This window comes from Neofelis nebulosa, chromosome 4 (assembly GCF_028018385.1).
Source record: "Neofelis nebulosa isolate mNeoNeb1 chromosome 4, mNeoNeb1.pri, whole genome shotgun sequence".
Taxonomy (NCBI): domain Eukaryota; kingdom Metazoa; phylum Chordata; class Mammalia; order Carnivora; family Felidae; genus Neofelis; species Neofelis nebulosa.
The window spans coordinates 111,565,481-111,580,334 of record NC_080785.1 but is presented as its reverse complement, the minus strand read 5'-3'; the positions used below and the strand labels follow the sequence as shown (position 1 = coordinate 111,580,334).

The following is a 14,854-nucleotide window of genomic DNA, read 5'->3' as shown; positions in this document are numbered from 1 at the left end:
GTCCCCCACAAATCAGTGCGTTAAATCCTAACCCCAGGGTGATGGCAGGTGGGGGGCGGGGCCTCAGGGAGGCGATTGTGTCCCAGAGGGAGGAGCCTCAGGAACAGATTCTGCCCTTAGGAAAGGACCCCAGCGAACCCCGCCCCCTTCCCCGCCCCTTCCACCACGGGAGCACAGGGACAGAGGGGGGCCCTCTGTGAACCAGACACGGAGTCTGCTCACACCTTGACGTTGGACTTCTAGCCTCCCGAACTGTGAACTGATGAACCACTAAGACATCATCCACCAGAGCCCTCCCTCCTTAACCCCTGCGTGCTCGTCTCCATTTCAGGGTCCTCTTCCCGCTCCTCGGCTTCACTGCCCGGTGGGGTCTTTCTTCAGCTGCACTGACCTTGGCCTGGTGTTTATCTGATTTGGTTGATGTATACTGTCGGTCTCCTGCCCTGGGGCGGGGCCTCCATGGGGGCGGGGTTGTGCCCCCAGCACCCCTGACACCTGCTGTGGACCATCCGCCTCCCGACAGGTGGATAAGCTTGCAGCAGCATCCACTCTAGGCTCTGGTCACCCCAGTCACAGCCAGGCCTGGGTTCCGGGAAAGGGGTGGGCTGTAAGCCTCCCGCAGGGCTGGGTTCCAGGTGCATAAGGGGGCGGCTGGGGGTGCACGGAGGGAGGCCGCTGTGTGAACCGGACTAGGGTGGGTGTGTGACGTGCAAGGAGGCACTCACTCCCCCCCCCCCGGGGCCTGGGACCAGAGGATCTGAGACCCAGAGACAAGAACCTGTTAATTCAAGGCAGTGAGGCAGGTCAGGGGCAGGACTGAGAAAGAATGTAGGGCTGTCTGACTCCAAGTTCCCCGTCTTAAGGTGGGGGGGGGGGGGGTTGTGTGGCCCCAGTTGAATGCAGAGACCCCACCAGGGGCAAGCTCTGGGCTTCAAGTCGCTTTGGGGAAGGGGGCATCGAGTGGGGAGACGGAGGGTAGAATGGATTGGGCCCATGCTGTGCAGCAGCGGTGGGAGTGGGGAAGCTGGCCGTGGGATCAGAGGCCCGGGATCACATCCACACAGGGGCCGAAGGACTCTGGGGCCAGTCTCGTTTCCAAAGGGAGTCCCATGACACTCCCCAGTCTCTTCTGCAGTGTGACCTCGTCCTTCCGCTGCCCCCATGCCTGGCCTTGAATCTGGGCTGGCCTTCCGTGGCTCCCTTGCATCCGTAGAATGTGGTGGAACAGCAGGTCCCAGGATTCTACCTCGATTCTTGGAATACTCATTCTCAGGATGCTCCTCTGGGAACCCAGCCACCATGCTGCGTCGAAGCCCAAGCCCCATCCGCACCCAGCCTTCCGGTCGCCCCAGCCCAGGCTCCAGGCTCGAGAGTGAAGGGAACCCCCCCCCCCCATCCGGCCCCTGAGGTTTGAGTCACCACTAGCCTTCAACCTTCCCAGCTGAGGTCTCAGACACGAAGCACAGGCAGAACACCCCACTGGGCTCTAGCAGGCTTCCTGACCTACAGACTCCCAGTGCTGAATTAAATGGTTGCTGTTGTTTGCTACTAAGTTCCCAGTGGTTTGTTAACACAACAAAGGGTAACTCTGACCCTGCTACCCACACACCCTCCACCCCTGGGCCTGCTTTGAACACTCAGGGAGCCTGGAGGCCTGGAGGGCCCCGGGATGGTTGCAGGAGGGTAGCCTGTCCACACCTCGAGTGGCTGAGGCGGAGGAAAAGGCCTGCAGGATTTGGGGAGAGATTTGGGCTTTGGACTCCACCATGACCCAGGCCTGGCCTGCCCTGACTGTGTCACCTGGGCCAGCGTCCTTCCCTCCCCAAATCCCTGCACGGGGATCAGCAGGCCCAGAACACGGGGAGCCCACCAGGCACCTGTAGGCAGCTGGGTGACATGTTTTGTTTATGCACTGGCCGCAGTGGGTGTGGCCACCTCTGCGCAGAGGTGGATTTAGTGGGGAGGGCAGACTGTGTCCCCAGGAGCGCAACTTCTAAGACTTTCTGCTCCTTCCAGGGAGAGAAGTGCTCCCTGTCCTACCCCTCCTTTGCTCTTGAATTCCCTTCCTCTTCTCTCCAATTCCTCCCCTGTCACCTGGACGTCCCTGCCCCCCTGGATCTTCCCTTGCCTCTGGGCCCTGTCTGCACACAGACACCATCACAGCTTAAATGCCTCACAGTTGACCCTGCTGTGTCTCTGGCTGCCACTCCTCAGACTCCTTTTCCCTCTGAGAGAAGGTCAGGGCACCCAGTCAAGGTCACCAGTGACCTGGCCCGCCCTGCCTCTCTCCCTGCTTTGGATCCCTCCACCCCTGGGAAATTTCATGCTGCTAGAAAGCTGGCTAAGACTTGACATAGAGGTGGCAGACCCCACCTCAACCAGCGCTCAAGGTCAACAGCACCTGCAACCAACCATCGGCCATTCAGGTAGCAGGCGCCCCCCGATGTGAGGTGATGAGAAGGCACCCACCTCTGTGGTGTTCTCCCCCCAAACCCACAGCTCTTGTGTAATCCTGAGAAAGCCACGGACATCCCACAGAGTAACTGGGCAGTGTTCTTCATAAGGGTCAAAGTCATGAAGGACAAGGGACGACAGAAGAGCTGTCCCAGAGTGGGGGACACGAGAAGACCAGCTGACCAGGTGCGATACGGAGCCTGGACTGGGCGTGAGTGGGTAAGCTGGGGACGTCCGAATTTCAGTCAACACTCTTGACCGACGTCTATTTCTTAGTGATGAAAAACACACCCTGGTTGTATAGCGAGTTAACAGCAGGAGAAGCTGCGGGAGGGTATTTGAGAACTCCATTTCATCTTCGCGATTCTTCGGCGAATCTAAAGTAATTTCAAGATGAAACATTAAAAAACTTCAGACGCCTGAAAATTCTGTATTGTGTCTCTTATTAAAACTGTCATACGCGCTCAGTGTAATGATTCCAATCAGAGGAGAGGCACGGCCACGACCCTCCCCTGCAGAGGGGAGCCCGGTCTGACGTCCGTCCCTCCGGCTTTCGTGCACACGTTAACGTATATTATTCTCATTACTTTGTTTTCATCACAAGGGGGATTTAAAGCACGCTCTGCCTGCCACCTGTGTTTTCACCTGTTACTCCCCCGGGACGTCTGCCAGGTCAGGACGGGCGCTCACGGTCACGGATGCAAACCCACACTGCCAAAGGACTTCTCCGTGAGTTTGTAATTTCTGTGCTCAGCCCCTCGTCAGCGCCGATTAGACAGACCCCGTGTTTACCTAGTGACGTGCTCGTTCCAGGAGTGAAAGAAAGTGCCAGCATTATTTTGGCCTAAGCGCACGCCTGCCTCAAATTCAGTCCACATGTCCCTTGCAGGGAACTTCTTCAGCTCCTTGGTCGTTTCGTTGGGGTCAGTTTCATTAAAACCCGAGACCGGAATCCGCAGATCCACTTACCCCGGCAGTGCGCTGAAGGAGCATGAAGCTGTGTGCGTGTGTCCCCTGCTCTGTGGGTCTCCCGTCTCCTGCGACATCTGGGGCTTGTAGGGCCACAGGAAGCTGATATGTCACCTTTCGCCGGATGTAGGGAGAGGCTGGTTATAGCCCTTTTTTTTTTTTTTTTTTTAAGAAGCATCCATTCAAAATACAAGTTCTAGCATTCTCTTCTCACACCCTGTACGTATGCATAGAAGTTCTAGCTTATTTCTGCAGCTATCTGCTACGGCTTGACCTGCACCGAGTTTGGTGCTCCATTTGGGGGATGCCTGACCCCAACTTTGACCAGGCTAAAGTGTCCTCTAGCCTCTAGGTAACGGCTTGCTCCCCCAGGAGGCCGCGCCTGGTCTCCCAGGCCGCGCCCCTCCCAGTCTGGTCCCATAGCCACCACCCTCCCTTAGGACAAGGCGGTGACCAGAATAGAGGTCAGAGGGCGTGAGGGAAAGGCCCTGGTCCCTATGCCTACACTGCCGGGCACAAGGCTTGTGCCAAAGGAACGGAGGAAGAGTTTAAATGTGCAGGGAAGGCAGAGGTGGCGGTCCCCGGGGAAGAGAGGAGTGACACAGGTCGGGCAAGGGGGAGTCCGGGGTTGGCTTGGGCACATGTCCCAGACCCTGCGATGAGGCCAGCCCCATGTCAGTGAGGGCCCCCCCCTCCACCCCCGGAGCTGGAACCCTGGAACCTCTGTGCGTGTTGCTCCTCTCTCCTCTACCCTACAGACACCAGGCCCATGACCCTACACCAGCCGTGTGGCCATGCAGCTCAAATCCATCCCTCTCCATTCCTCTCTGCCCCCACCTGCAGTGTCCCCTCTGGACTTTCCTACAGATCTCACACCACTTGCCTGCCTGGGTTCTTCCATGGCTCCCACTGCATTTAGAATAAAGCGAAATCCTGACCAGGCACGAGGCTCACCTGCTGATCCCATTTTCACCTCGGCCCTGCCGTTCTCCCCTCATTTGTTCCTTGTGCCCTGGTCTCTGCTCGAACCATCTTTGTCCCCAGGACCCTGACACGTGCGTGGAACCTCCCCACCTCTGCCACATCCACCCTTGCTCGAAGGTCATCTCCTCAGGCCACCGCCCCCCAAACTAGGTCAAGGCCTCCTGTGTTATAAGCATGATGTGTTCGCTTTCCACTAAATTGTGGATGTCACCGGGCAGGGCAAGTCGCTTTCCTCCCACAGCTGTGTCTCCAAGCATCCAGTGAGTATTCATTCAAGGCACACATAAGTGAACAGACGGGGCGTAGTGAGCAGCTGGCTGGTGACACCGAGGCGAGGCCCTGCGTTTGGGCTGAAGGTGGCCTCTGCAGTTGGGGACGCCCTCGGAGGTCCAGGGTGGGCTGGGGGGGGGGGGGTGTGTGGCAAGTGTGTCCCGAGAGCATGACAGTGTCCCGGGTTTCCCTCCCCTGGGGGGCGGCTCCCTTTGTGTCTCCAGCCCTGGCCAGGGGGCCAAGGGAAGGCCCACCGCCTCCCTGCCTTCCGCTCACGGGTGTGCGTCCAGGAGTAGGGCAGCCCTACCTGTATGCCTGCGTGGATCAGCCCTGCTGTGGCGGGCGGTGAGCTTGGCGTCTGTCTGGATCTGCGTGGGGCGGGGCGGGGGCGGGGGTGTTTGTGTGTGAGCGTGTGATTGTTTTGGTTCGCTTTGACGGGCGTGGGTGTGATCCTACAGGGGGGCCGCCGGGTGCCTCTGTGGGGGCGCGTCTGTGCTCATCTGAGCCTGCCTGCCGTGGGGCGGGTGTGTCCCCAAGCGCCGGCAGGGCTGGGTAGGGGTGGTTTGTGCGCCCCTCCAGCGTCTGGATATTCGGGGACCCCTGCCAGGGGGCCCACCGGACCCTGCCCTGCCCCGCCATCTTCCTCTTCTCTGCAGTTCCCGTCACCTAGCAACCGGGGGGCTCCAGTCGGCGGGGGGGGGGGGGGGGGGGCGGGGGCGGCGGGCGGGGGGGGGGTCTCAAAGACAAAGACAGTGTCTCTGGAAGGAAGGGCTGTGCTGGGAGGAGGAGGGTCTCTAGACTCTGCTCAGAGTGGAGCCTTGGGCCCGCCCGAGGGCTGCCTCCACCAGCTCATCCCGCGTCACCGGAGAGCCCTCTCTTGGTGGCCCCTCCCCCCTCCCCCTTCCTCCTGGGGCTGGCACAGCCGCTGGTCCCACACGCCGCCCCCACCCTCCAGGGAGCCTTGTGTGGGCCTCTGCTGGGCGGGACGTGAGGACAAGATGTGCGCGGACGCCGGGCACACGGTCTGGTGGCTCTCGGCTCCACAGACTGAGGCCCGGCACTGAACGTGTGCTGGTGAGCGCAAACCCACCGAGGAGCTGGGCAAGTGGCTCTGGCCGCAGACAGGCGGACATCCATAGCCGCTCCTCCGGGGATGTGCTTCCCTTCCCCAGAAGCCAGAGGCAGAGGGCATTCACCTGCGGCTTCGGGGTGAAGGCCTGGCGATCCTGGGGGACAGGAAAAAGAAGAGCTCCCCATGCCTCCCAGTGGCTCTCAAGGTCCCGTGAGACCCGCTCTCTTCCGGGGATGCCAGCCTCCTCTCCGGTGCGCTCCATTCCCTCGCTCCAGCCAGGATGGCTGACAGGCCACACCGATTCTTCCTCAGGGCCTTTGCACGGCTCTTCCCTTTGCCTGCACATGCTTCCTCCAGGGCTCCATGGAGCTCGCTCCACCATTCGGGGTCTCGCTCAGCCGCAACGGCTTTGGTAAGGCCTGCCCATCTAAGGCGGCTCCCCTCCCAACAACCTGCATCCTTCCCCTACTTTATTCTACCTAGTGCTTCTCCCTCTCAAAGATGACCCTATTTACTAAGCTAGTGATAAAATAAAAATTATTCATAAATAATAATAATAATAAAAGGCAAGGCAGTTTTATTTAGCACTTACTAGGTGCCAAACATGCACTGTTCAAGCACTTGATGCATTTTAACTCTGTTACCCAAGGAGTAACTGTGTGACATAGGAGAAATTATCATCTCCTCTTTATCCCTGAGGACACTGAGGCAGAGGGAGCATGGCCACAAAGGGGCTGTCCTTTTGGTTTGCTGTTGCATCCTTGGCACCTGTGCATGGGAGGGGCCCAGGGAATATTCTAGGGAGAAAAGATCGTGGCAGAGGAATACAGGGCCTCCCACCCCCCGGGGAAGGGGCCCACCGCCTCTCTGTCTAAGGCTGTTGGTGTAGCATTGCTGGTGAGGGTCTCCAGCTGCTTCGTGGATCAGACCTTGAAGAGAGACTGCCAACCTCTGGCTTTGGAGATGGGACCACACAGAAGCCTCCCCATCTTGCTCCGCTGAAAACAGTTGGACCCTGGAGAGAGCACTCAGTCGTGCACTCAAGAGAAAAAGGATCAGACCCCTGCTTTCTCCAGTGTTGGTTTCGGGTGGTGCAGAGAAAGCTGACCAAGCCCCCGTCCTCAAAGGGCTCGCCATCTCAGGAAGACAGATGGTTGACCGGCCATCTGGATTGCGGTGGCATCCACCGGGGATCTTGTCTTTTATCCACAGTTGGCAGCGTCCTGTACGGGACGTGGGTAGAGCCAGATTCCAGGGTGTGCGTGGGTCTGTCGCAGGCAGCCCGTCTCTGCCTGATAATCAAAACTGTAGCATGCGACAGAGACACACGGCAACATTGATCTCAGGTTGGTGATGCCTGAAAGTACAATGTTCATGGATGTCTTTGGCCTCCTGCTTACGATAAAAGTTAACATTGTGGTACTTGTGTGGCCCACAGCTTGCTCCCAGCATGCTAAACAAACCACCAAGCCACCCATCTCCCATTGTGAGTCCTGGCCGGGGAGGGCTTGCAGAGGAGGTGACATTCGCTCTGCATGTGCAGGGACAAGACCTCAGACACAGCTGAGATCCCCGTGAATCCCTTGACCATCTCTGAGCACCCATTCCCCGACTCCCTTGGGCTTTGCATTCTAGCAGCCTCACTCGTCACCCTTCTTGTGAAGGTTTCTCTAGAGCCACTGGAGCTGTTCTGCCACTTTGAGCAGAGAGTGACAAAGGCCCCCAGGTGACCCTCAGCCAGTGGCGATGGGTGCGGTAGTAGGAAAGCCTGGCTCCCTTGCTTCTGGCGTCACCTGCTATGTTTCATGCTCCCCATGCCCTTACTCATGTGCTTAAATGCTTTTTCCAATGGGGCGCCTGCGTGGCTCAGTTGGTGAAGCATCCGACTTCGGCTCAGGTCATGACCTCACACTTCACGGGTTCGAGCCCCACTGTGCTGTGTGACAGCTGACAGCTCAGAGCCTGGAGCCTGCTTCTGATTCTCTCTCTCTCTCTCTCTCTCTCTCTCTCTCTCTCTGCCCCTCCTCTACTTGTGCTCTGTCTCTCTCTCTCAAAAATAAACAAACATTAAAAACAAAACAAAACAAAAAAACGCTTCCTCAGAATCTGACCAGAGACAGACAGGGGAAGGGCGCGGGGAATAGCATTCTGAGCAGAAGGAGAACAGAAGCGAGGCAAGGAGAGGACGTGGAATTGCCTTGGAGGGGGCACAAGGGGTGGCAGGAAATGAAGCTAGATGGGGAGGGATGTCCCTGAGTTCCCAGCAGAAGGGTGAAGGGCACACAGGAAACTTCATGGTCCCATGCAAGGGGAGTGGTGCCATCAGATTTGTGCTTTTCCAGAGTTCCCACCCTGGTGCAGGCTGTGTGCACACACACCATGTCAGGATTATTCGGGCAACGTACCCCTTTCCCTCCCGAGCAGAAAAGGATTTACTACGAGGAGGGAGGGGCTTACAAATCATCAGAAGGGCTAGAGGATCAACAGCTAGGGATCTCGTGGGTACTGACAGCTTTCTGAGAATTGGGGGGTTGCTGTTGTATCTCAGGTTGGCAAATTGCAGAAAATTGCTGAAGATGCCAGATGCTTTTTTTTTTTTTTTTTGGTACTCAGTATTTATGGAATGAATAAGTGAATACACACATGCTTTCATATACATCTGTGCCACACGAACCAATTTTTTCCAACTTAATAGTGTTTCATTACAGATTGAAAAAATAATAACACAAAGAGCATCTTCATGGCTAAGGTTTTTTTTTAACCTGAATACAAATCTTGGGGCTCTCCTGATTGTTATCTATACGAATACATGTGGATGCAGTCAAAGTACAGAAAGTGATTTTGCACTTTAATCTTTTCTTAACTTTTTGTTTCGAAATATATCTAGAGAAGAGAGTTGCCACCGTCCTATAAAGAGATCCCCGGTACTCCTCACTCAGTTTCCCCAATGGCAACATCTTCTGTGACTACAGTATATTACACCCAGAAATTGACATTGCGAGGTTGCTTGTGCCTAGTTTTACTTCCTTTATCACAAGTCCATTCGTGTAAGTCCACAGTGATTGAGATACAGAACCGTCCCTTGCCACAAAGATCCCCCTCATGCTGTCCCTTATGGTTGTAACCACCCACTCCCTCCACGATTTTTAACCCTGGCAACCACTAATTTGATCCCCGTCTCCAGTTTTGTCACCTCACACATTTTATCGAAATGGCATTCCCTAGCATGTGAACTTTTGAGATTGGCTTTCCCCACCCAGCCCAATGCCCTTGAAATCCTCCCGAGCTGTCACAGGTATTAATGGTTTGTTCCTTTTTATTGCTGGTCCCGGTATGCCACAGTTTGCTTAAACATTCACCTGTGCTGGTCGTAGGACGTTTGGATTCTTTCCACGTTGGGGCGATTATAAATAAGGCTCCTATAAACAACTATGTGCAACTTTTTGTGTGGACATAAGATGTCTTTTCTCTGGGATAAATGCGCAGGGGTATGATGGCTGGGTTGTACAATACATGTACCTTCGATTTTATAAAAAACTGCCCACCTGTTCCCAGAGTGGTCGTCCAGCAACTGGTGAGCGTCTTACTGTTCCACACCCTCTCCAGTGTTTGGTATTGTCATTATATTTTGTCACGTGTTCACTTTCAACCTACCTATATCATTAAATTAGAAGTGAATTTCTTACAGACAGCACACAGTTTTGTTGTGGTGGTGGGTGTTTTGTCCACTGTGCCTGTCTCTGTCTTTTAGTTGGTATATTAGACCATTTATATTTAATATTATTGTTTATATGTTAGAGCTTAAGTCTATCATTTTATTTTTTTGTCTTTGTTTATTCTTCCTGTTTTTAATGTTTTCTTTTTTCTTTAAATATTTTTCTTTTTCTTTTATTTTAGGAAGAGAGGGAGAGGATGGGGGGGCAGAGAGAGAGAGAGAGAGAGAGAGAGAATCTTAAGTTGGTTCCGCACTCGGCACAGAGCCTGACATGGGGTTCGATCCCACGATTCTGGAATCGTGACCTGAACCAAAATCAAGATTCAGACACTCAACTGACTGAGCCACCCAGGTGTCCCTCTCCGTTTTCTTTTTTCTGCCTTCTTGTGGGTTACTTGAACCTTAAAAAAAATTCCACTTGGTTTATATGTAGCGCTTTTCAGTGTATCTGTGTATACAGGCATTTTAGTGATATTCCAGGTATTATACTACGCCTACATAACTTATCAGTTTACTAATGCTGCCATTTTCTTAGTGGGACTTAAATCCCATTATGTCCCTTTAGTCTTCCAATTTCTAATATGATTCTCTCACATATGTCCTCAGCATATATTGGGAATCATGTCGGATAGTGTTATGATTTTTGTTTCAATTGCCAAGCACAACTTAGAAGACGAAAGAGGAGATAAAGTCTATTGTATTTCTTTATATTTTTGCTTACTATGCTCTTTCTTTCTGACTGATGTTCCAAGAGTCCTTTCTTTTATCATTTTTTTCCTTTCAGTTTAGAGAACTTCCTTTAATCATTCCTTTTGGGTGGGTCTGATGGTGACAAATTCTCTTAGTTTTCTTTCTTCTGAACGTGTCTTGATTTCTTCTTCATTCCTGAAGGATATTTTCACTGGATATAAGATTCCGGGTTGACATTTCTTTCAGCACGTGAAAAATGTTCTGCCATTTCCTGCTCGTCTCCATGGTTTCTGATGAGGAATCTGCTGACATTCAAATTGTTCTCTCCTTCTACATAAGATGTCATTTCTCTTTCACTGCTCTCAAAGTTTTTTCTTTGTCTTCAGTTCTCAGAAGTTTTAATATGTATGCCATGTCTTGGCATAGATTTCTTTTGGTTTATCCTGTTTGGGGTTTGCTCAGCTTCCTGAATCTGTAGGTTTTTGTCTTTTGCCAAATTTGAGAATTCTTAAACCATTGTTTCTTTGACAACTTTTTCAGTTCTGCCTTGGTTTTCTTTTTCTTCCTGGGACTCTGATCACACAAATGTTAGATCTTCTGTTATAGCCCCTTACTTAGGTCCTTGAATTTCTGTTCATTTTCTTAAGTCTATTTTTTTTCTCTGTTGCTCAGATTGAGTAATTCCTATTGTTTTAGCTTTAAGTTCACTGATTCTTTCCTTTGTCCCCTCTGTTCTGGTGAGCCCATCCATTGAGTTTTAAATATGGTTATTGCAGTTTTCAGTTCTAAAATTTGCTTGGTGCTTCTTTAAAGCTTTTATTTTTTGCTGAGACTTTCTATTTTTCTCATATTTTCCAATTGTGCTCATTGTGGAAACATTTTCATATGGTTGATTTAAAATCTTTGTGAGATCATTCTAACATCTATATCCTCTGGTTTCTTTTTTTTTTAAAGTTTATTTTATTGATTTTGAGAGGGAAAGAGAGCAAGGGAGGAGCAGAGAGAGAGGGAGAGAGAGAGAATCCCAAGCAGGTTCCACTCCATCAGCATGGAGCCTGACGTGGGGGGCTCAAACCCATGAACACGTGAGATCATGACCTGAGCCAAAACCAAGAGTCGACTGTTTAACCTACTGACCCCCCAGGCGCCCGTCCTCTGATTGGTTTCTGTTGGTGATTTCTTCTCATCCAAGTTGACATTTTTCCCAGATCTTGGTATAAAGGGGGACTTGCGATCGAAACCTGTATGTTTGGGGACATATGCTATGAGATTCTGAGCTCTATTTAAAAAATTTTTTTTTCAATGTTTTTTATTTATTTTTGGGACAGAGAGACACAGAGCATGAACGGGGGAGGGGCAGAGAGAGAGGGAGACACAGAATTGGAAACAGGCTCCAGGCTCCGAGCTGTCAGCACAGAGCCCGACGCGGGGCTCGAACTCACAGACGCGAGATCGTGACCTGGCTGAAGTCGGCCGCTTAACCGACTGCGCCACCCAGGCGCCCCTCTGAGCTCTATTTAAAACTTCTGTCTCCACTGGCCTCCTCTGACGCCGTTCTGGTGGGGCTGGTGGGGTGTCACCTCATTGTTGCTAGATGAGGGTGGAGGTCTAGTACCCCCACCAGGCTTCCTTTGATATTAGGGGGAGGGGGGCTCTTATTACAGCTGGCAGGGCTGGGCTTCTCCTCTGCTGATGCAACCCTTGCTGGGAGGAACACCTTGTTACTGACCCATTGTGGCCTCCGCTGACATTTCAACGTGGGTGCCTTGTGGATGTCGGGCTATGCTCAAAGTACCAAGCTCCCAGTTACCTTCTGATGCCTCCCCAGTGAGGAGAAGGGTACCTAATCACAGCTAGGTGAGGGTGGAAATCCGGCCTCTGCTGGCCAGAGTGGAGGTGAGACCTCATTTCTTTCTGTGTTATTTGATGGTGCAGCCCAGCTCTTGTCTGAAAGTTTTCTGGGTTACCTCTTTCCAGGTTGTTGGACCAGGGGGAGCGGATTTCTCTCAGAGATTTTTCCTGACCCGATTGGTGTTTCTTGATCACCGGCTTCTCCAGCATCTGGACTGGGATATGTGAGGAGGAGAGAAGACTCAGGGAACTCACCAACATTCCTCGGGCCCCAAGATGCTTAGTGAGGCTGCTTTCTTCCCTCCATGTTTCAAAGGTTATATATAACATCCATGACTGTTAGCAGTCCTCAGTGGGAAGAATGGAAAAGTACTTCCATCCCGGCTCTCGGTGTGTGAAAGTCCTCAAGGTCAGGGACTTTTGCAATTGCCCAGGGGTTCCCTCAAGATTCTGATTTCTGCATGACTCCTGTTCATACTGAGTTTCTGCTCTAATTGTTCACTTCTTATGCCAAAATATTCTTGTGAAAATTTTGAACACGACGTACCTTGTGTCATACCCCTAGGGTGCACAGAACAGAACTGAGCTCTCTCGAAAGGTCCCTTGGATCCCAAAGGCAGAGCAGAGGCAAGGGGGTAGCCGGGAGGGGGCAAGCCAGTCCTTAGATTCGTGGGTACCCACATCTAAGGCATGCTGACTCCGTCCATTCACTGATCGTCCTCTCACACCTTTGGGTTTGTCCTTTTGCCAAATTTCTCAAAGACGCTTTACTCCACCCAGGCCAGTTTCCATCCTCTCCCACCCTGCCGTTCTCATGCTCATTTCTACACCACTGGCTCAGCCATTCTGCTCTCCTGAAAAGCCCTTCCTCCTCTTCTATGCCCAGAGGCTACACAACTCCTGGGCCACCTGCACCTGCCCAGACCTCCTTCCCACAGAGCCTGCAGGTCTCAGGACATTTCAAACCATCACAGAGTAACAAGCATGGGGACTGCCATGGGGTCTCTGGCCGGCCTTGCTGGAGTCCTGTTGGGCTCACACTTAACTTACATGAATTCAATGTTCCCTTAGAGAAGGAGAGATCTGTTTCTTTACCTCTTGGGCTTTTTCTTGGTCTTATTAGATCTCTAACGTTCCAGGGAAGGGAAGACCATACCCCCAAAGCAGATAGAAACACAATGAGTTCATTAAGAAGGAGTTCATTTAGGGGCGCCTGGGTGGCGCAGTCGGTTAAGCGTCCGACTTCAGCCAGGTCACGATCTCGCGGTCCGTGAGTTCGAGCCCCGCGTCAGGCTCTGGGCTGATGGCTCGGAGCCTGGAGCCTGTTTCCAATTCTGTGTCTCCCTCTCTCTCTGCCCCTCCCCCGTTCATGCTCTGTCTCTCTCTGTCCCAAAAATAAATTAAAAACGTTGAAAAAAAAAATTAAAAAAAAAAAAAAAAAAGAAGGAGTTCATTTAGAATTAAGAATTTCTAACAGTCCCAGACCCTACGGTTTAAGGGATTTTTTTCTCTCTGGGTAAAATTGGGTAAAATGAGACTTTATCACATATGGTTTCACTTAGAATTTCCTTCTTATTTTACATATGCAAATAGTGAGGTTCTTTGAGGTAGGAGACTCCCAGCAGTAAGCCATGATGAGCATAGCCAATGAGCATTCAGCTCAGGATACATATGACAGCTTTATGGTTGCTTTGCTATTCTGGGGTCCAAGGCGGCTGCTCTAGCTCCAGCCATCACATCTGCATTCCAGCCAGTGAGAAGAGGAAAACTGACCCTTCATTTTAAGAACACAACTCACAGTTGCACACGTCATTTCTGCTCACGCTTTAGTAGCCAGCATGTAGACACATGGCCACAGCTAGCTGCAGGGAATGCTGGGAAATGTAATATTTATTCTGGGAAGCCCTGTATCCGGCTAAAAGTCTACAGTTCTATTTCCATGAGAGAGAGAAGTTAAGAGTGGATACTGGGGGACAACAAACGGTTTCTGCCCCATCTCCTGATACGTGTGGCGAGTGCCTCACTGGCCATGTGTTGTGTGGTGACTCAGTGCAGAACACTCTGAGCACCTGCTCCATACGAGGCTTCGACTTCAGCCCCATGGGAAATACAAATATGCGTCAAGGTCAGAAAAGGGGAAGAGCAACATTTATTGAAGAATTGCCGTATTCTTTTTTTTTTTAAGTTTATTTATTTTGAGAGAGAGAGAAAGCATGAACAGAAGAGGGGCAGAGAGAGAGAGAGAGAGAGAGAGAGAGAGAGAGAATTGCCAGCAGGCTTAACACTGTCAGTGCAGAGCCCAATGTGGGACTCAAGCTCATGAGCCCTGAGATCAGGGCTGGTTGGAGTAAGCACTCGGGCTGTGATCATGGTCTCAGCCAGGGCCAGCTGAGATGGCCCTGCAGAGTGGCCCTGGTCTCCTAATTAGGGGCCAGGACCTTGGACCCCTCATCAGCCAGCTCCCGGATGTGGGATGCCTGTCCCCCATCCCCCCTCCTTTCTGGGAGGGGCACGATCTTGGGGAAAAGCGGCTGCCACCCTCTGAGGACAATTCCCAGGGACCCGGCCACCAGCCGTCCACCTTCAACACCTCCAGCCCCTGGGGGAACGAGTGCTTTGGTCCAGAAGTGGGGATCTGGGCTGCACAGGACAGTGTCCCCTACATACTGATGTATTCAAGGTCATATAGCATGCTGGTTCAAAGCTGAGATTCCAATTTAGTTCTGTCTGCAATATTCATGTTCTTCCTTAGGTCTCTTGCTGCCTCCCAGGGGCAGTCCTGGCAGGGGAAGGGTCTGGGTACGGGATTCTCCCTGGCATGTTCTCCTGAGGGAGGACTAAGACGAGCT

The 14,854-nt window shown here is 52.3% G+C and overlaps 2 long non-coding RNA genes across 2 annotated transcripts; one reads left to right on the top strand and one right to left on the bottom strand.

The window, feature by feature from the left end:
• Positions 1-2,535: 2,535 nt before the first annotated feature.
• On the bottom strand, positions 2,536-5,315 carry LOC131508447 (uncharacterized). The gene is made up of 2 exons (XR_009260023.1): positions 4,985-5,315; positions 2,536-2,831 (listed from the first exon to the last, which is right to left on the bottom strand). It is a non-coding gene; the product is annotated as an uncharacterized LOC131508447 (long non-coding RNA).
• A 108-nt stretch (positions 5,316-5,423) lies between these two features.
• On the top strand, positions 5,424-12,547 carry LOC131508445 (uncharacterized). The gene is made up of 2 exons (XR_009260022.1): positions 5,424-6,161; positions 12,132-12,547. It is a non-coding gene; the product is annotated as an uncharacterized LOC131508445 (long non-coding RNA).
• Positions 12,548-14,854: the final 2,307 nt, after the last annotated feature.